The following is a 20543-nucleotide window of genomic DNA, read 5'->3' as shown; positions in this document are numbered from 1 at the left end:
TCGATCCCTGAGTCAACAGATGCGGACGTTTGCAAGACAACAACCATGTGCACGAAGAGTTCGACGACGTTTGCAGCAGGATGGACTATCAGCTCGGAGACCATGGCTGCGGTTACCCTTGACGCTGCATGACAGACAGGAGCGCCTGCGATGGTGTGCTCAACGACGAAACTGGGTGCACGAATGGCAAAACGTCATTTTTTCGGATGAATCCAGGTTCTGTTTACAGCATCATGATGGTCGCTTCCGTGTTTGGCGACATCGCGGTGAACGCACATTGGAAGCGTGTGTTTGTCGTCGCCATACTGGCGTACCACCCGTCTGATGGTATGGGGTGCCATTGGTTACACATCTCGGTCACCTCTTGTTCGCACTGACGGCACTTTGAACAGTGGTCGTTAGATTTCAGATGTGTTACGACCCGTGGCCTTACTCTTCATTCGACCCCTACGAAACCATACATTTCAGCAGGATAATGCACGACTGCATGTTGCAGGTCCTGTAAGGGCCTTTCTGGATACAGAAAATGTTCTACTTCTGCCCTGGCCAGCACATTCTCCAGATCTCTCAGCAATTGAAAACGTCTGGTCAATGGTGGCCGAGCAACTTGCTGGTCACAATACGCCAGTCACTACTCTTGATGAACTGTGGTATCGTGTTGAAGCTGCATGGGCAGTTGTACCTGTACACGCCATCCAAGCTCTGTTTGACTCAATGCCCAGGGGTATCAAGGCCGTTATTACGGCCAGAGGTGGTTGTTCTTGGTTCTTATTTCTCAGGGTCTATGCACCCGAATTGCGTGAAAATGTAATCGTATTTCAGTTCTAGTATAATATATTTGTTCAATGAATACCCGTTTATCATCAGCATTTCTTCTTGGAGTAGCAATTTTAATGGCAAGTAGTGTACGTCGGGATCATCAGTAAGTAATGCAATACTATTTTTTCCTCAGCCAGTATTAGCTGAAAATACGTGGAATTTGGTGTGGGACATCGTGTAATATCCCTGCTTAAGCCCCTATACTTTCATAAAGTTCCGACAGGTAGCTGCACTAAATGTAGCTTCAAAATCGCATCTATAAAGGAGGTGCGTTCCACACAGAGAGCTGTCATTAAGTTACTTCTGGAGGAAAACCAGAGCAATGCGTATTGTCTTAGGCGCATGCAGGAAGCCTACGGTGCAACGATTGACACTGAAGTGTATTGCGCTACCCTCAGGAAACTGAAGAAACGACTTCAGCACGTCCGTCGCTCCAAAATGGAAACTAATCCCCTCCCCTATGACAACGCGAGGCCTCACACAAACCAGCGCAGCCGAAAGATGCTCACAAAACTGTTCTTCCTCATCGAGCCTACAGCCCAGACCTCACACATTCCGACTTCAATCTGTTTGGCCCAATGAAGAATGCACTCCGAGGGAAGCAGCACACGGATGATGGGAAGGTTGTTGATGCAGGAAGGCGTTTGCTCTGACGTCGACCAGGGGACTGGTACCATGTTGCGGTACAGGCCCTCCAAAGGTGGGATAAGTCAGTCCCTCTGAACAGAGGTTATGTTGAAAAATGAGGAATAATATGATGTATTGAAATCCTGAACTTGCTTTCGGAAAAAAAATTTGTTGCATTACTTATTGAACGCCCTTCGTATTTTATGTAAATTCTGTTAGACTTGCACGAAAAGTACGATACGAAAAGATTTTGTCTGTATTTAACGCAATGCTATAGCCCAGTTACGCATATTAATAGCGTGTGCAGTATTTTTCTGAAGCGGTAGGGAGAGAAGATTTTAAATAACAGTACACTGTGGGTAGTCGTGCTGTTGTGTGGACGCGGGTGTGAAACGATATGCGTAAATTTCAGGAACTTTAATCCGGTTGTACGTGAATTTAAAGTTAAGGCATAAAACGAGGTGGGTTGGCTCCGAGTACTATGGGACTTAACATCTGAGGTCATCAGTCCCCTAGAACTTAGAACTACTTAAACCTAACTAACCTAAGGACATCACACACATCCATGCCCGAGGCAGGATTCGAACCTGCGACCGTAGCGGTCGCGCGGTTCCCGACTGAAGCGCCTAGAACCGCTCGGCCACACCGGCCGGCAAAACGAGGTGGGAACTACACTAAGTGATCAAAAGTATCCGGAAACCTGGCTGAAAATGACTTACAAGTTCGTGTCGCCCTCCATCGGTAATGCTGGAATTCAGTATGGTGTCGGCCCACCCTTAGCGTTGATGACAGTTTCCACTCTCGCAGACATACGTTCAGTCAGGTGCTAGAAGGTTTCTTGGGGAATGGTAGGCTATTCTTCACGGAGTGCTACACTGAAGAGAGGTATCGATAACGGTCAGTGAGGCCTGGCCCGAAGTCGGCGTTCCAAAATATCCCAAAGGTGTTCTATAGGATTCAGGCCAGGACTCTGTGCAGGCCAGTCCATTACAGTGATGCCACTATCGTGTAACCATTCCACCACAGGTGTTCGATTGTGTTGAAATATGCAATCGCCATCAGCGAATTGCTCTTCAACGGTGGGAAGCAAGAAAGTGCTTAAAACATCAATGTAGGCCTGTACTGTGATAGTGCCACGCAAGACAGCAAAGGGTGCAAGTCCGAACCATGGAAAACACGAGTTCACCATAGCACCACCGCCTCCAAATTTTACTGTTGGTTCTAGACATGCTGGTAGAGGACGTTCGCCATACCCACATCCTGTCATCGGATCGCCACATTGTGTACCGTCATTCATCACTGTACACAACGTTTTTTTCGCAATCGTCCAATTTTTACTCTCCTTGGGCCGAGCGAGGCGTCGCTTGGCATTTACCAGCGTGATGTGTGGCTTATGATCAGCCGCTTACCATGAAATCCAAGTTTTTTCACCTCCCGCCTAACTGTCATAGTGCTTGTAGTGGATCCTGATGTAGTTTGGAATTCCTGTGTGATGGTCTGGACAGATGTCTGCTTATTACACATTACGACCCTCTTCAACTGTCGGCCTGTACGCTTTTGTGCTGTACGTGTCACTTCACGTTTCCACTACACTAACACATCGGTGACAGTGGACCCAGAGATGTTTAGGAGTGTGGAAATCTCGCGTACAGGCGTATGACACAAGTGACACCCAATCAACTGACCACGTTCGAAGTCCTTCAGTTCGGCGGAGCGCCTCATTCTGCTCTCTCACGATGCCTAATGACCACTGAGGTGCTGATATGAAGTACCTGGCAGTAGGTGGCAGCACAATGCACATAATTTGAAAAAGTATGTTTTTAGGGGTGTCAGGATGCTTTTGATCAAGTAGTGTATTTTGAAATAATAGATGTGTTGGGAACCCTTGTTGCTGATCGGAATCGATCTGGACACTGTGGAAAAGCGATTCGTTGTGACGTATCGTTAACTAAATGACGATTTGTTTCGCTATTAAAGGAAACTAAAACTGCTGATTTATATTTCGGATATGGGTAGTGAGAGTGAGGAAGAAAACCAATTCGGAGAAGGACTGGGAGGAAAAAGTGTGGTCTGTATGTAGCTATGCTGAATACTGTTCACCTATGAACTGTGACGGTAGCAGCAGGCTAACATTACAAATGAAACTGTAAAGGCCATTCGCAAGTTTTGTTTGTACCGGAAGCCTGAATAAATATGACCATTGGCGGAAATTGTTATGACAGTAAAAAATTAAAAAAACTAATTAAAATAAAATGTTTGAACTTTTCTTGACTTTACTTCGAAGTAACATTTTCGTCAGTATCGTGCTGGAAGTTCGTAACATTTTTATATTTCACTTATGTACACATTTAAGTAAAGCGTGAGAATAGCGTTATTGCAAGAAAAGAGTAGTAATAATTTATCACAAAGTATTTTTTTTCTTTAAGAAAATCAGAAAGCATTTTAGGTAATTACATTAATTAAATATCTATTGATGAAAGTGTGGTGATGAAAAGTAACTTTTATTGTGATTAAAGAAAAATTACTTAAAAGCATTTTCTGCTGGAGATATTACTATTTTGAGTTAACTTTTCTGAGCCGACTGTATGTCAGAACTTGGAAGTGCCGTTTTGCCAAAAACCTCGACGTATCATCTGATTAAAAGCTTTAAGGCAATTTAGGAAATCATGGTTTGCACACAGCTCTAGGCAGTTCTAGGGTCACTTTATTAAACACCTACAGTCGGCCATAAACGTACAATCCTCAGGTACAATGTAAGATCATAATTATTATCAACCGTCATGTCGCAAACCAACAAGCTACTCTACTGAGTCTTGCCATGTGCTTTGCCACAAATCTATTGTATGCTATATATGCTGTGTGTGGAGCGCGTGTAACGTCAAACAGTGCTTTTAATAGAGTATATGTGCAGACATTAGCAAAGTTTTAAGTGCACCTCTGGATTGTAGTCCTTAGAAGGCCGATATTATTTTCAGCTATTTGACTTTCAGAATGAGGATCGAGTCTCGAAGTAAGTAAAAGATTTTCAGTAGCAGACCGAACGTTGACTACAGCCTTTTACCATGAACGTGAACTTCCATTAGTGCTCTGTCTGCACTCGATATATAGATTTCTGTTCAACTTGCAACTCCCGTATACCTGTTAAAGTTGCAACGAAACACTTGATATTATTATATAGCAGGTGGCTTGTGGACGGGGTTTTTACAAAAAAAAAAAGAAGGTAAAATCTACTATTTCTCATCAATCAGAGCTTAGCTCCATCTGTAATGAAACAGATGGCATTTACGATTATCGTATAGGATCCCGAGCACATCTAAATTTACTGAGGGACTTTTACGGCTTTAGTGAATGTCCTGATGTGGAATTCTGAACAGGCGCGCTTTCTTCCAAACATGGCTGTGACTACTAAGAAAGATGTTGAACCTGCGGAGCGTCTGTCTTCATCCCCAGACATTCACGTATTCCGCCGAGGACTAGTCCACGCTGTTTGACAATGCGCCTGCCGTCAGACGTGTGGAAACTTCCTGTCCTTAACTGCGTCTCCCTGTGTCATATGTCGCTGACTTCCCCGGCACGTAAAACGAATCTGCCGGCAGCAGCCCTCCTTTTATCTTTTCAAAAGTTCCTCCACACTTCAGGAGGGCGACATATGAGCGTCGGTGGCAGCGTGCCTTCGCCCTTATGCCCTTGCAGGCGTCATTAATGTCTGGAAGCGGCATTAGAATTTCCTTCGCGTTGCGCACCAGGGGTAGCAGGTGCGGAAGCCGCCGGAATACGGAATCTGCGTTTGGCGCCGGCGATGCGACGTGACGCATTATGACAGCCGCGTTTATGTCACAGCACAGCCTTGCGGGAGACGGTAAGCGCCACGGTCGTCCCTTGGAAATAAAAGCCCAGAGTTTATAGTACGAACACATCGTTCAACATCGCCCCTGTAGAGTATAAAAATGAATTGTGAATGTAGTTCCACAGAGGAGGAAACGTAAAAGGACCCAAGATATTCAAAACAGACAAAAAATAAAACTTTATAACGTCAAAATACTAACTCACAGTATGTTTAAAATTGCTGTGAATAACTTTGATCACGTATATTTCAGAAACAGGAATAAGTAGAAAGGTGCCTCTATCCCGTATCTGCACGAAATCGGCATGTTAATCTGGCTTTAGCATTTTTGGTGGGAGATGGTGGCTGGATGCTCTCTCTGTCTTCACCACTCCCACATTCAAACTTGATTTTGACTTGTATAGTCAGCATATGTGTATTGTGACATTTATCTACCGTCACTGTGTGATGCATGTATTGCTAGTTTTAGATGGTTTTCATCAAGTGCAGCCTTGGTAGGTCGGGCTTGAGAATCAACCAGTTGATTTAATCCTAGTCGTCAAAATGTATGTACGGGAACTGTGGCACATTCGTATTGAAATTTTAATGCAGGAAGCAACTATTCCTCGTTGAATACATAGGTTCTCGTGAGATCAGCGAAGCTAAGCAACGTTGGGCGTGGCAATTGCTGGGATGAATAGCCGACGGGGAGCCCCAAGCATCGTTGGGACAACCAGACTTTGTACCAATTTCCTGCATTAAATTTCTAACCTCTCCGCAGTGTAAGGGGAGCGCATGTGAAACTATTGATGGAGATCCGTTCGTCGTATGGGGCGTCCGTGCTGCTGTTCGAGAGGATTAAGTAAGGTATGTGCCAGCACCGTGTTTCACCCTCTCCATTATCTCATCATCATCCAGCAGAAACATTACACGACGCTACGCACACTCATTACTTACCATATACACTTACACACACAATTCTGTTAAAATATTTTTAATGGTCTTGATTGCCATAAGAAATAAAATAGCTGTTTGCTGATAACTAGTTTCGGTTGTCTGGCGACCATTTTCAGATCAAGTTTTTGTATGTCCATCTTTGTGATTGGAGGCCTGCGGGACTACGACTGTTCACTTACGTAAGAAAATGAAACACTGGCAGCGGTCCTTACGATGTCATTTATGGTATGGCTACCAGTTTCGTTGCTTCAGTGCACCATTTTCAGTTGACAGTTGATGGTTGAAAGACAACGTCACAGTTGCTGATAGTCTGCGTAAACCAGTTACGTAGGCCACTGATGCATCGTGTATAAGGATGGTGTTAACCCATTCAGAATCAGCTAAGGCCTGAAGATGGTGCATTGGATCATCAAAACTGGTAGCCACACAATAAATGACATCATAAGGACATAACGGCACCTATAGGTGTTTAATTTTCTTACACATCTTTAGATCAAGCTTAGTATATGTACGAGAGTGAGTCGAATGGAAACCTTAAATCTGTAATAACAAATAGAAATTTCGCGCCGTTATCCTGTAAGTTGCTACAAACAGCGTGCAGAATGGCCTGTAGGTAGCAGCATAGTGTAGATGCACATATACTGTCACAGTATCAGTATGAAGATGGCCACCCCACTTAAGACTTGCACTGGGGAAGAACGGCGTTCTGTTATTCGATTTTTGCGTAGTGAAGGTGTGAAACTTATTGAAATTCATCGACGAATGAAGGTTCAGTACGGTGATGCCTGTTCGCCATAGCAGCAAGTCTACGAATGGAGTAGGAAGTTCGCAAATGGTGTGACTTCAGTGGAAGATGCTCCTCGTCCAGGTCAGGCACAACGAGTTGTGACTCCACAGAACACTGCAGCAGTTGAAGCCATAGTGAAGAAAAACCGCCGAGTGACACTCAGTGACATTGCAGCATGTTTACAGATTAGTCATGGGTGCATGACGTACTCCAGTTCCACAAAGTGTCTGCAAGATGGGTGCCACGGCAGCTGACTCCTGAAATGAGAGAACGACGTGTTGATGTTTGTGAAGAACTTCTTCGGCGCTTTGAACGAGAAGGTGATGGCTTCCTTGCAAGAATCGTTACTGGGGACCAAACCTGGGCTCACTTCCACCAACCGGAAATGAAGAGAGCGAGCAACCCAGACCTTGCCACAAGTGATTTCCATATGTTTGGACCATTCAAAGACGCAATGGGAGGAAAGAAGTTTCGTTCTGATGAAGAGGTACGGCACGCGGTGCATGAGTGGTTGCGCGGACTACCAAAGAATTTTTTTCTAAAGGAATTTATGCACTTGGTAAGCGCTGGAGGACTTTCATTGAGCGTGGGGGAGATTATGTTGAAAAGTGATACAGCTTTGTACAACTTCTCCACAATAAATAATATTTAAAAATATATGTAAGGTTTCCATTTGATTCACCCTCGTACAGTGTTGTCCATATCATCGTTACTAAGTGTAGCACGTCAGTAATAAAAAGTCTGTCAAAGCACGGCTGTTAATGTTCAAAGACTTGAGAAGACTCTCACTTAGATGCCTTAGAAAGCATGCTTACAAGTTGCACGTAGTAGCTATGTTGTTGTAACCACTTCGGTTCTCATTCTTTAATAAGCTTATTCCGAATTCCCCTTAGTAAAGACACTGTGTCTTTAGTAAGCTTGATCTGAAGCTGGTTAATCAACCGAAACCATTTATCAGCATATTACAATTTCATTTTTTATTGTAATCAAGACTTAAATTTTTTAGGAATAATACAGATCGCTGTATCTCCTACGCCTTATGACGTCAGGTTTTACTTTACAGACACGACTCCCGCACTTCACAAAGGAAAGGTTCCACTGTGCGTGAAGGACAGAAGAACCTTTCAGTTAGGTGACTGAATCTGCCCTCTGCGGTGTCCCACACAACAACGTCTTACGTCTTTATTATTATTATTGGTGTGGCAAACAGTGGAGGAAAACACGGTTATCGATTGGCGTGTTCTCTCGCGCAAACATTCGCGGCCGTGTTTAGCAGCACATCATGCAGAACAGTTTGACGAATGAGTACAAAAAAGAAAAAGACATCAAGCTGTATCGTGCTGCTTTTATTGTTGATCAACCGGTCAGTCCTCAAAACTCAAGTGATATGTAATATAGACCATGAAATGATAATTAAATGGACACCCTAGCTTGCAAACAGGCGTTGAACTTCATTGGCGACATGTTGAAAATGTGTGCCCCGACGCCTGTTTGCAGATAGGGTGTCCATTTAATTATCATTTTATTTCTAGTAAAGCTGCATGTTCATCAATGGTAACTGTTCTTTTGGGAACAGATATTAGCGTCATATATAGTTATATACACCATCTTGCTTTGGCCGCCTACGTACGTATTTGACAGGATAAGCAGGTCAAAATGTTAGAAAGCGAACTGTTAAATTACACTCCTGGAAATGGAAAAAAGAACACATTGACACCGGTGTGTCAGACCCACCATACTTGCTCCGGACACTGCGAGAGGGCTGTACAAGCAATGATCACACGCACGGCACAGCGGACACACCAGGAACCGCGGTCTTGGCCGTCGAATGGCGCTAGCTGCGCAGCATTTGTGCACCGCCGCCGTCAGTGTCAGCCAGATTGCCGAGGCATACGGAGCTCCATCGCAGTCTTTAACGCTGGTAGCATGCCGCGACAGCGTGGACGTGAACCGTATGTGCAGTTGACGGACTTTGAGCGAGGGCGTATAGTGGGCATGCGGGAGGCCGGGTGGACGTACCGCCGAATTGCTCAACACGTGGGGCGTGAGGTCTCCACAGTACATCGATGTTGTCGCCAGTGGTCGGCGGAAGGTGCACGTGCCCGACGACCTGGGACCGGACCGCAGCGACGCACGGATGCACGCCAAGACCGTAGGATCCTACGCAGTGCCGTAGGGGACCGCACCGCCACTTCCCAGCAAATTAGGGACACTGTTGCTCCTGGGGTATCGGCGAGGACCATTCGCAACCGTCTCCATGAAGCTGGGCTACAGTCCCGCACACCGTTAGGCCGTCTTACGGTCACGCCCCAACATCGTGCAGCCCGCCTCCAGTGGTGTCGCGACAGGCGTGAATGGAGGGACGAATGGAGACGTGTCGTCTTCAGCGATGAGAGTCGCTTCTGCCTTGGTGCCAATGATGGTCGTATGCGTGTTTGGCGCCGTGCAGGTGAGCGCCACAATCAGGACTGCATACGACCGAGGCACACAGGGCCAACACCCGGCATCATGGTGTGGGGAGCGATCTCCTACACTGGCCGTACACCACTGGTGATCGTCGAGGGGACACTGAATAGTGCACGGTACATCCAAACCGTCATCGAACCCATGTTCTACCATTCCTAGACCGGCAAGGGAACTTGCTGTTCCAACAGGACAATGCACGTCCGCATGTATCCCGTGCCACCCAACGTGCTCTAGAAGGTGTAAGTCAACTACCCTGGCCAGCAAGATCTCCGGATCTGTCCCCCATTGAGCATGTTTGGGACTGGATGAAGCGTCGTGTCACGCGGTCTGCACGTCCAGCACGAACGCTGGTCCAACTGAGGCGCCAGGTGGAAATGGCATGGCAAGCCGTTCCACAGGACTACATCCAGCATCTCTACGATCGTCTCCATGGGAGAATAGCAGCCTGCATTGCTGCGAAAGGTGGATATACACTGTACTAGTGCCGACATTGTGCATGCTCTGTTGCCTGTGTCTATGTGCCTGTGGTTCTGTCAGTGTGATCATGTGATGTATCTGACCCCAGGAATGTGTCAATAAAGTTTCCCCTTCCTGGGACAATGAATTCACGGTGTTCTTATTTCAATTTCCAGGAGTGTATGTCTTCGCCTCTGAGGTGGATAAATAATATACTCGTCATTGTTATTAATTATATCTGCATGAATACACGTGAGTCTTATAGAGTATGATATCATTCAAAATTGTATTAACTTTTTAAAGAGAGAAGATGAAATTTGACAGATCGGCGATTAAATGACAAGAATACGAGAGACAAAGAAACGGGGGAGAGAGAGAGAGAGAGAATCTGTCTAATAATGAAGTAGAAATGTGAAAATTATTGCCGAGCTCTGCGCTGCTACGTACGTGACAGCAGCGATTGTCCGGCCTAGTAAGCAGGTGCATAACGTTGACACTGAGCTGATTAGCGCGAGCCGCTATCGCGCGGCGGGTTGCCTGCCGGCAGGAGCCGGCCTTATCTGTCGGACATGCTGGAGTGGAGGCGGCGTATGGCCCCGGATTAACTCGTCAGCGCGCGCTGCTGGAGGGCGCGGGGGTGGGCGGCGCTGGACAGGTCGCTTATTAGCATCGGGCGCAGGGCCGCGCCGATACAGCTGCAGCTTTCGTTATCTCGCGATCCGCCAGCCGTGTTGCTGGGCAGCGTGCAGTCAGAGCGCACGTCCAGCGCGTTTACTCGTACAGCACTTTCGCAAAAGCGTACCAAAATAGAGGCACCGTTGACAGTCGCTTAAAGAACTAAGCTTTTAAAATTCCCATCGTCGACGGAACCGCGAGTACGCAGTCGTATGATAAACTGAGAGTATGAATGAATTTGTCTCAAATTGCAATTAAATTATTCTTTTTTTGTTGTTGTTATATGAGTAAATTCAAAGCTACTGACGTCATCTCCTCTTCAGGTACATCTCAAGATGAGGCTAGTAGCCTCGAAATCTATCACGTTACACAACAAAATTTGATGATAATTTCATTGCTGTTGGACACAAATTCACTCTCACTCCCTTGCTTTATATGTAGTTTTACTGTTAATTCTTTCTGGGTTGTCTCTTGTACAAGTAAATAAGCTCGTTTTACCGACACGGCACATTAAAAATCAGAAGTAGAAAATACCGCTACAGTGGTAAGGTTCTTTTATTTAGAACACGACAGGTTTCGGGCTCTTATACGCCCATCTTCAGGCGTTATAACCCCGAGCGCCACGATGTATTACCAGGGAGCGCAGAGCTCTGCTCTCGCTGGTAATACACTGCCTCCTGTACTCGTCCACCCTAGCGCTCGGGGTCACAGCACGAAGTTATCACCTCAAGATCGGTGTATAAGAGCCCGAAACCTGTCGTGTTCTACATAAAAGAACCTTACTGCTGTAGCGGTATTTTCAACTTCTAGTACAATATGTGATCAAAAGTATCCGTACGCCCCTAAAAACATACGTTTTTCAAAACAAAACAAAAAAAAATGTCTCGGAGCACCATGGGACTTAACTTTTGAGGTCATGAGTCCCCTCATACGTTTTTCATACTAGGTGCATTGTGCTGCCACCTACTGCCAGGTACTCCATATCAGCGACCTCAGTAGTCATCAGACTTCGTGAGAGAGCAAAATGGGGCGCTCCGCGAAACTCACGGACTTCGAACGTGGTCAGGTGATTGGGTGTCACCTGTGTCATACGTCTGTACGCGAGATTTCCAGACTCTTAAATATCTCTAGGTCCACTGTTTCCGGTGTGATAGTGAAGTGGAAACGGGAAGGGACGTGTGCAGCACAAAAGCGTATAGGCCGACCTCGTCTGATGACTGACAGAGACCGCCGACAGTTGAAGAGAATCGTAATGTGTAATGGGGAGACATCTATCCAGACCGTCACACAGGAATGCCAAACTGCATCACGATCCACTGCAAGTACTATGACAGTTAGGTGGAAATTGGGTTTCGTCGTCGAGCGGCTGCTCATAAGCCACACATCACACCGGTAAATGCCCAACGACGCCTCGCTTGGTGTAAGGAGCATAAACGTTGAACGATTGAACAGAGGAAAAACGTTGTGTGGAGTGACGAATCACAATGTGTCGATCCGATGGCAGGGTGTGGGTGTGGCTAATGCCCGGCGAACATCATCTGGCAGTTTGTGTAGCGCCAACACTAAAATTCGGAGACGGTGGTGTTATGGTGTGGTAGTGTTTCTCATGGAGGGGACTTGCACTCCTTGTTGTTCTGCGTGGCACTATCACAGAATAGCTCTACATTGGTGTTTTAAGCACCTTCTTGCTTCCCAGTGTTGAAGAGAAATTCGACGAAGGTGATTGCATCTTTCAACGCGATCGAGCACCTGTTCATAATGCACGGCCTGTGGCGGAGCGGTTACACGACAATAACATCCCTGTAATGGACTGGCCTGCACTGAGTCGTGATCTGAATCCTATAGAACACCTTTGGGACGTTTTGGGACGCCGACTTCGTGCCAGGACTCACCAACCCATATCGATACCTGTCCTCAGTGGAACATTGCGTGAAGAATTGATTGCTGTTCCCCAAGAAACCTTCCAGCACCTGACTGAACGTATTGCCTGCGAGAGTGGAAGATGTCATCATGGCTAAGGATGGGTCAACACCATACTGAATTCCAGCATTACCGATGGAGGGTGCCGCGAACTTGTAAGTCATTTTCAGCCAGGTTTCGGCATACTTTTGATCACATAGTGTATAATGCTCAGTTGCGGATGTTCCTTCGACAGGATTGTTTGACATAAAAAAATCTCTGCCCACGTCCTCGTAATCCAGAAGATCCATTCGCTTCCCAACCACGTTATTACTCCACGGAAGGTGAAGAAATAAAATTTTCCATCAGTAATCGCACATGACCATCCTCCACTACTATGTCCATTCATATGTCATAAGAGCCACTAACTTCGCTCTGACATGCAACACATATTCAGTTACTTTACATTCTCACATTTGTCATTTTAGGTGAGATAAAATTAATTTTGTTCCACTGATTCAAGTAAGGAGGTTCTCAAGGATGCGAAATACATTGTACGTAGTTGCTCAGACAGACTTACGTTAATATTCCTTCCACCAATCTTAAGTGAAATGGTCATCAACGATGTCGAATAAGTCAATATATATAAGAAACTAACTTTATTTAAGAGATAGTAACAGAACTGTCATAAACATGTAAATGATACACTCTGAAGTATGTGGTAATCCTTCAGTCACGAAAGTTGACAACGGTTAGGAGAGCGGTGTAGTGACGACACGCTTCTCCATATCCGCATCCAGTGACGCTTATCGGCTAAGGATAACACGGCGGCCAGTCGATACCGTTCGGCGTCCCAAAGCCTTTTCGGATAGAGTATAAGATAATCCTTACGCTATTGTATTAAACATCATCGTAAATGATCCCATTACTGCACTGCACATGTGTAGGTCATACTCTGCGTGCTACACTCACTTTACGTAGCTCATTCTTCTTTCTCGTGATGATTCCATAAACAAATCTGTTTCTTTGAAAAAGAGATATTTAAATGTCATTAAGAAACAACTATTTTAAGAAGCAGTTTTTAGTATCCACAATTCGAGAGCGGAGCTCTGCAGAACGTTCTTGAGTTCACACACGAAGTAAGTCGTATTACACACGTTCCGACTCGGACTTGGCTATTGAGTGGCCACAAAAATTGATCTTGTATGGTATCATGGAATGAAAGTAAGCGAATTATGATAATTTTTTAATTCTTATATCGTCTACGTTTAACATCATCCGCGTTGCACATAAACATTTGTTCGAGTGACTCAGCCGTTCTATGATACGCTTTTCAAGGGCCTGAACGATTGTTTATGTCCATGGAGCCCTGTTGCTTACTGACTAGTCTCACAAATCACCTTGTACAACCACTGAATCAAACGTCTTACGCTTCTTGTTGTGTGCACTTAGCCACCTATGAATTACAGTTAGTATCCTCGTATCCCTGGAAACAAATTTTAAGATTAGTAGCTAAAAACAACAAGAGTCCTCAGCCCCTCGAACTACATCTTCGTTTCCTTATTTCATAACTTACTGACTGAATCATTAAATTTTTGATTCAATATCGAGTAGGAATCAGCTACTAGTAGCAGTATATCCAAGATTACTAATACTTTAACTGTATGTTCAGTTAAAATGTACTCTTAGACAAACTGCTTTTTCACAGTATCTGATCTGAAGGTGATTCATACCTGGTACTGAAATAGATTACCAATGAAATTTTATATGAGTTTGGCAGAGACTTCTTTAAAACAGAGTGCAGTTAAGGCATTTCTACAACACTATCTCGATTACGAGGACCTCAGTCTGTACAGAACAGATTAGCAAGTAACCTTATAAATAGAGGTGGTGGTTTTTGTTTAAATTCTGTATGGAATCCTGCTACCTCCCATGTCAAAAAACAGAGGGACCGGGTTAATGCTACCACACCTTTTGATTATTTGTTTGCTATGGCTATATTCGGACATCGTTCATCTTTGGTTTGCGATGGCACTTGTGTTTACAATGTGTATGAGTATAACATTTCCGAAATTTCTCTGAAAACCGAGGTTTTAAATCTCCTTGCACAGCGCTTAATTGCTGCAGTTATGTCCTGAATGTGGCAGGGTGTGCTCCTGTCGACGACGTCACTAGGTTGCATTCCTGTAAGTTATCAGAAACATTCACTTATCACTTTGATACATCCTAGTTCTTCATTCGACCAAAGCCTCTTCAAGTTCGCTGCTAACTCTACAATTCGACAGGGCATCGCCTACAAGGAAAGAACTCGTAAACTAATACATAAACAAGTCCGTCACATGAGCTTTTTCACGTTATCACCCGTGAAAGTTGCTATAGCTGCGTCTTTCTGCTGGCTTAAGTGACTGTGAGCTTCACCTCCGTAAAATGAGTACTGCCGAAGACCTATTACATTAACTCCAGTGCGCAATAGAAGGACACAAATTCCTCCTAATTTCCTCCGAAAATTACAGCTTGAAACTGCGTATATCCTCTTCTACTAAACAGGTCGCCAAAGTAATTGAAGATTTGGTCGTTGTGGCAATCAGCTCTGCAGTTATCAGTTGCTTAGCTTTAATAGAAGTTAATTGCATTAGAAAGGCACAACCACTACTGATTATTAATTTCAGTTATAGGTGCAACTGAGACAAATACACTCCTGGAAATTGAAATAAGAACACCGTGAATTCATTGTCCCAGGAAGGGGAAACTTTATTGACACATTCCTGGGGTCAGATACATCACATGATCACACTGACAGAACCACAGGCACATAGACACAGGCAACAGAGCATGCACAATGTCAGCACTAGTACAGTGTATATCCACCTTTCGCAGCATTGCAGGCTGCTATTCTCCCATGGAGACGATCGTAGAGATGCTGGATGTAGTCCTGTGGAACGGCTTGCCATGCCATTTCCACCTGGCGCCTCAGTTGGACCAGCGTTCGTGCTGGACGTGCAGACCGCGTGAGACGACGCTTCATCCAGTCCCAAACATGCTCAATGGGGGACAGATCCGGAGATCTTGCTGGCCAGGGTAGTTGACTTACACCTTCTAGAGCACGTTGGGTGGCACGGGATACATGCGGACGTGCATTGTCCTGTTGGAACAGCAAGTTCCCTTGCCGGTCTAGGAATGGTAGAACGATGGGTTCGATGACGGTTTGGATGTACCGTGCACAATTCAGTGTCCCCTCGACGATCACCAGTGGTGTACGGCCAGTGTAGGAGATCGCTACCCACACCATGATGCCGGGTGTTGGCCCTGTGTGCCTCGGTCGTATGCAGTCCTGATTGTGACGCTCACCTGCACGGCGCCAAACACGCATACGACCATCATTGGCACCAAGGCAGAAGCGACTCTCATCGCTGAAGACGACACGTCTCCATTCGTCCCTCCATTCACGCCTGTCGCGACACCACTGGAGGCGGGCTGCACGATGTTGGGGCGTGAGCGGAAGACGGCCTAACGGTGTGCGGGAACGTAGCCCAGCTTCATGGAGACGGTTGCGAATGGTCCTCGCCGATACCCCAGGAGCAACAGTGTCCCTAATTTGCTGGGAAGTGGCGGTGCGGTCCCCTACGGCACTGCGTAGGATCCTACGGTCTTGGCGTGCATCCGTGCGTCGCTGCGGTCCGGTCCCAGGTCGACGGGCACGTGCACCTTCCGCCGACCACTGGCGACAACATCGATGTACTGTGGAGACCTCACGCCCCACGTGTTGAGCAATTCGGCGGTACGTCCACCCGGCCTCCCGCATGCCCACTATACGCCCTCGCTCAAAGTCCGTCAACTGCACATACGGTTCACGTCCACGCTGTCGCGGCATGCTACCAGTGTTAAAGACTGCGATGGAGCTCCGTATGCCACGGCAAACTGGCTGACACTGACGGCGGCGGTGCACAAATGCTGCGCAGCTAGCGCCATTCGACGGCCAACACCGCGGTTCCTGGTGTGTCCGCTGTGCCGTGCGTGTGATCATTGCTTGTACAGCCCTCTCGCAGTGTCCGGAGCAAGTATGGTGGGTCTGACACACCGGTGTCAATGTGTTCTTTTTTCCATTTCCAGGAGTGTAAGTAAGATGTTCAGCTTTTGCCACAGTTATGAATACTTCTGCTGACTTCGCACCTGCCTTTCGCTGATTACAATTCGTAAAGCCCTGAAAAAATGTATGTGAAGTAATGGAAAACAACTGACGTTCACAACAGCTCAGACAGTTGCAAGGTTATTATTCGAGGGTTGAAGCAATTCAGCAAGTCAGTATGTTCCCCTCACAACACTCAAACCTCCATTAATGGTCTTTTACAAAGTAAGTGAGCCTATAAAAACAGATCGGGCTCATTTCCCACAGAGTTGCCACGTGAGGGCCACTTAGAACAGTCTCAACATCTAGACGTGAAATTACCATCTTTATGACCACTGTAAGAATATCAAGGTTTCATTGTTGTAACCGGGAAGTGCAGAGCAGCTAAGGCTCGAGGCGTGAGTGGAAAATGTTTAATCTCTGAATTGAAGCTCACACAAGATCTGAATACAAACAGTCAGACGGAATTGTACACTGAGTCCTCATCACAATCACACAACACTGTCACTTCAAGTCTGTACATGTCCGTAGTTACAAGCGGTGAGACCAAACGCTTTGCAAGACTGCAGCCTGACTCTGTACTGTCGCTCTTGGGGGGCGTGCGCTTTTAAATAGTCCGGGTGTGCAGGACTACACAGGCCACTGGCGAACCCGCGGTGGTGTGCAATGGTGTGATTGGCCCGAAGTCGGCAGTTTGTTATTTTCCGTATATACGCGGGCTGGCGTTACTGGGGTTACCGCGGAAGCGACTTAGGGGCGGTGACGTCTGTGTTGTGAAGCGGCGGTGGTGCCGGCGCCTATCGGCCATGAGCTTGAACGCCGTCTGATTCCTGGCGGCGAAACGCTGTGCGCCACGGTGTGGCCATTGATGACACTGCACTCATGACTGTATAAATGTCTACAGTTCTCGCGTATCGCAGTTTCTGTTTCTCTGTTGCGTCTCGAGCTTCCTTACTCCTCAGAGAAATGCTTGACTGCTTTTTTATTGTTGTGTCTGCAACAGACTTTCTCGTGGAATATATATTTCGAAGTTATCTGAAGTCTTATTCTGTGTCTGAAATGTTTTCTTGGGCAATCCGTAAGAAAACCGTGCGCCATGCACTCCAACTCGCCCTCCATATACACCTCCCATCCCCCACGCAGATCCTTCCTCTATGACCTTTTTCTTTTCCCCCATCTGCTCCTTTTCCTCGGACATAACCGCGTCCTCTAGACCTCCCGCCGACTTCATCCTCCTCATCCCCTGGTAGTTCCTCTCCTCTCCAACCCCCGCACTCTGCCGAGCCTTCACCATTGTGTCCTCCCTACCCTCCACCTCTACACTCTTCTTCTCCTTTCCCAAGGTGGCTTCCATCGACTCCCCCTCCCAGATGATGCCCTCTCTCCCTCCATTTATCCCTCCTATCTACTCTGATCCTCACCTCCCCCTCCCTTCCTCTGTCCTCCCTCTCCCCCCCCCCACCCATTCTGTTTTTTCCCTCTTCCCCACCTACACTCTCTTTGACTCCCTTCTCTCTCCAGAGTCCTTTTGCATTTCCCTGCTCTTCCTTTCCCCACTCCCTCTCGTGTCTGCCCTGCCCCTCCCTTATGAGTCCTCTCCCTCTGTCGGCTCCTCCCCCTACTTTCTCTTTTTCCTCTCTTCCACCCTGTCCATGTCCCCCCCCCCCTCCTTACGGAAACGAAACATCGTTCACTGAAGTATGTGGAAGTGTACAAAACAAAATGACTTTATGTCTTTTATAACATGCACTTAGCATACTTGTACAATTAAAGTTATCAATAAAACACATAATGCGGCGCTTCTGTATAAGTACATTCTCACTGTGCAGGATCAGATGCCATGACACTGATAACAAAGTTTCTGTGTGCCCAAATGGCCTAAGGCTACTTCATCTACTTCAGCGACTTGCGTGAACCATACCTACAATAGTAATCTTACCTGTGTAAGGTCGCGTACAGTTTAATGTGAAATCTGAACCATGTGTCGTTCCTGGAGAACACACTGAGAAGTGAAAGCTAGGTTAAAAGGAGACTGAAAATTCTGTAATCCGACGGGGAATTGGTCCCGCTGACTTACGTGCGCATCTTTTACCATTAGAGCCAACGGCCTTGGTGCAGTGGTAACACCGGTTCCCGTCAGATCACCGAAGTCAAGCGCTGTCGGGCTGGGCTAGTACTTGGATGGGTGACCATCCAGTCTGCCGAGCGCTGTTGGCAAGCAGGGTGCATTCAGACCTTGTGAGGCAAACTGGGAGGCTACTTGATTGAGAAGTAGCGGCTCCGGTCTGGTAAACTGACACACGGCCGGGAGAGCGGTGTGTTGATCACATACCCCTCCATATTCGCATCCAGTGACGCCAGTGAGCTGAGGATGACAAGGCGACCGGTCGGTACCCTTGGCCTTCATAGCCTGTACGGGCGGAGGTAGTTTTTTTTTCCACTAGACTGCCAGACCCGGCAAATTGCCGATGATAATGACAGTGTAATAAAACAAGTGTAGCTTTCTGAAGACGGAAATAACTACCCAAAACTAGTCAAAATGAGATTGTGGCTGGTTGTGGTCTCCCCCAGCAATTCCCTCAGATTATGCTGTGAACGCAGCTTGTATAGAGGACACTTCTTGTCCTTGATCCTGCTAGCGTCTTGTCCTATTGTCATTATATGAAGTGCACTTCGCAGACATCGGAATAAATACGCTGCACTGGACTTTCATACATTCAGAATTCTCAGATTTACTATTTTAGAGACGAAGTAACTAGTATCTCAGGAACTCAGAGTTGTATCGTCCTTAACTCGTGGTGCCGCTCCACAGTCAGCACCGCAAATCGTTTCCGCAGACGTTAGCGAGGGCTCGCTGCAATCTGCAGAGATGAACAGGAGGCACTCCAGATGACCAGACCCCTCCCTCTCCGCCCAGCAGCGCCCTCACACTGGAGTCAATATAGTACCAAGCATACAAGAGCTCTCCCGGTTTGTGATTTCCGTTTCAGCAGACAACATCTAGTAGGACAGTATAGGTCGAAGTCTCAGTGGAACACGTGTTAATGTTGACCATTGTACTTTAAGAAAACTGTCTGTGATTGTAAGCGTCAAGCGACTCTTTCGTAGCCCATGACAGTTATAAATTACCTAATACTCCTGTGGCAAAGAAATGTGCCAAAGTTAAGTAAATCTTTCATTCATTAGCGTAATACAGTGAACTAGTATTTCATGTGTTCTATTTCGATGAGCCTTCTCCCAAAGCAGTCAAAGGACCCGCAGTTATGGCCGTACGAAAGAAGTTTCGTGTTGGCGCAACACTCAGAAACAAACGATCGACAGGAAGTAGAAACGAGGTGGCGTAGGTACCATCTGGAGGTGACTACTGTTGTAAGCGTCCAAGGAACTTGCTGATAAAGAGAGCAAGAGGGCTCGGGGATATTCCAGTCGGCTTGATGTAGCAATCTTGCGAGTCCTGGGAGCTGTAACACGAAGACAGATAGCTTAACACAGCACGTGAATTTTCCTACCACTGAGGACTACACGGTGTCGTGAAGACCTATGTAGGTACCACACTTGCACAGTATATCTTAAATACCATAAAAGAGGAAGAGGGATGGAATCATGGTTGGTAGTCACACTTTGTAATTAAGACAGTTTATTGGCATTACGCCTTTAAAAAATAATTTGAGAATTACAAATTGTGGACGAGCCATTAGCTAAAACTTTGCAAATACAATTATAAACCCAACGTACTCAGTACTCTAACAAAAAATTCCAAATTAAGAAAAGGGGGTTACTGACATATAGGACTTCCCTCAAAATAGATACAATAAAACAGTTACAGGTAAAGGGTGACTTAATAACACTTGAGCACAAGTGCCAAACTAAGATACCATTACAACATTATAGAATCACTTAATTAAAAA

The 20543-nt window shown here is 46.2% G+C and overlaps 1 pseudogene; it reads left to right on the top strand.

The window, feature by feature from the left end:
* Window positions 1-18734: 18734 nt before the first annotated feature.
* LOC126189242 (5S ribosomal RNA) lies at window positions 18735-18852 on the top strand (annotated as a pseudogene).
* The last annotated feature ends 1691 nt before the right edge of the window (window positions 18853-20543 follow it).

This window comes from Schistocerca cancellata, chromosome 5 (assembly GCF_023864275.1).
Source record: "Schistocerca cancellata isolate TAMUIC-IGC-003103 chromosome 5, iqSchCanc2.1, whole genome shotgun sequence".
NCBI lineage: Eukaryota > Metazoa > Arthropoda > Insecta > Orthoptera > Acrididae > Schistocerca > Schistocerca cancellata.
The sequence above is the reverse complement of the archived record's forward strand: the minus strand, read 5'-3'. Positions and strand labels throughout refer to the sequence as shown.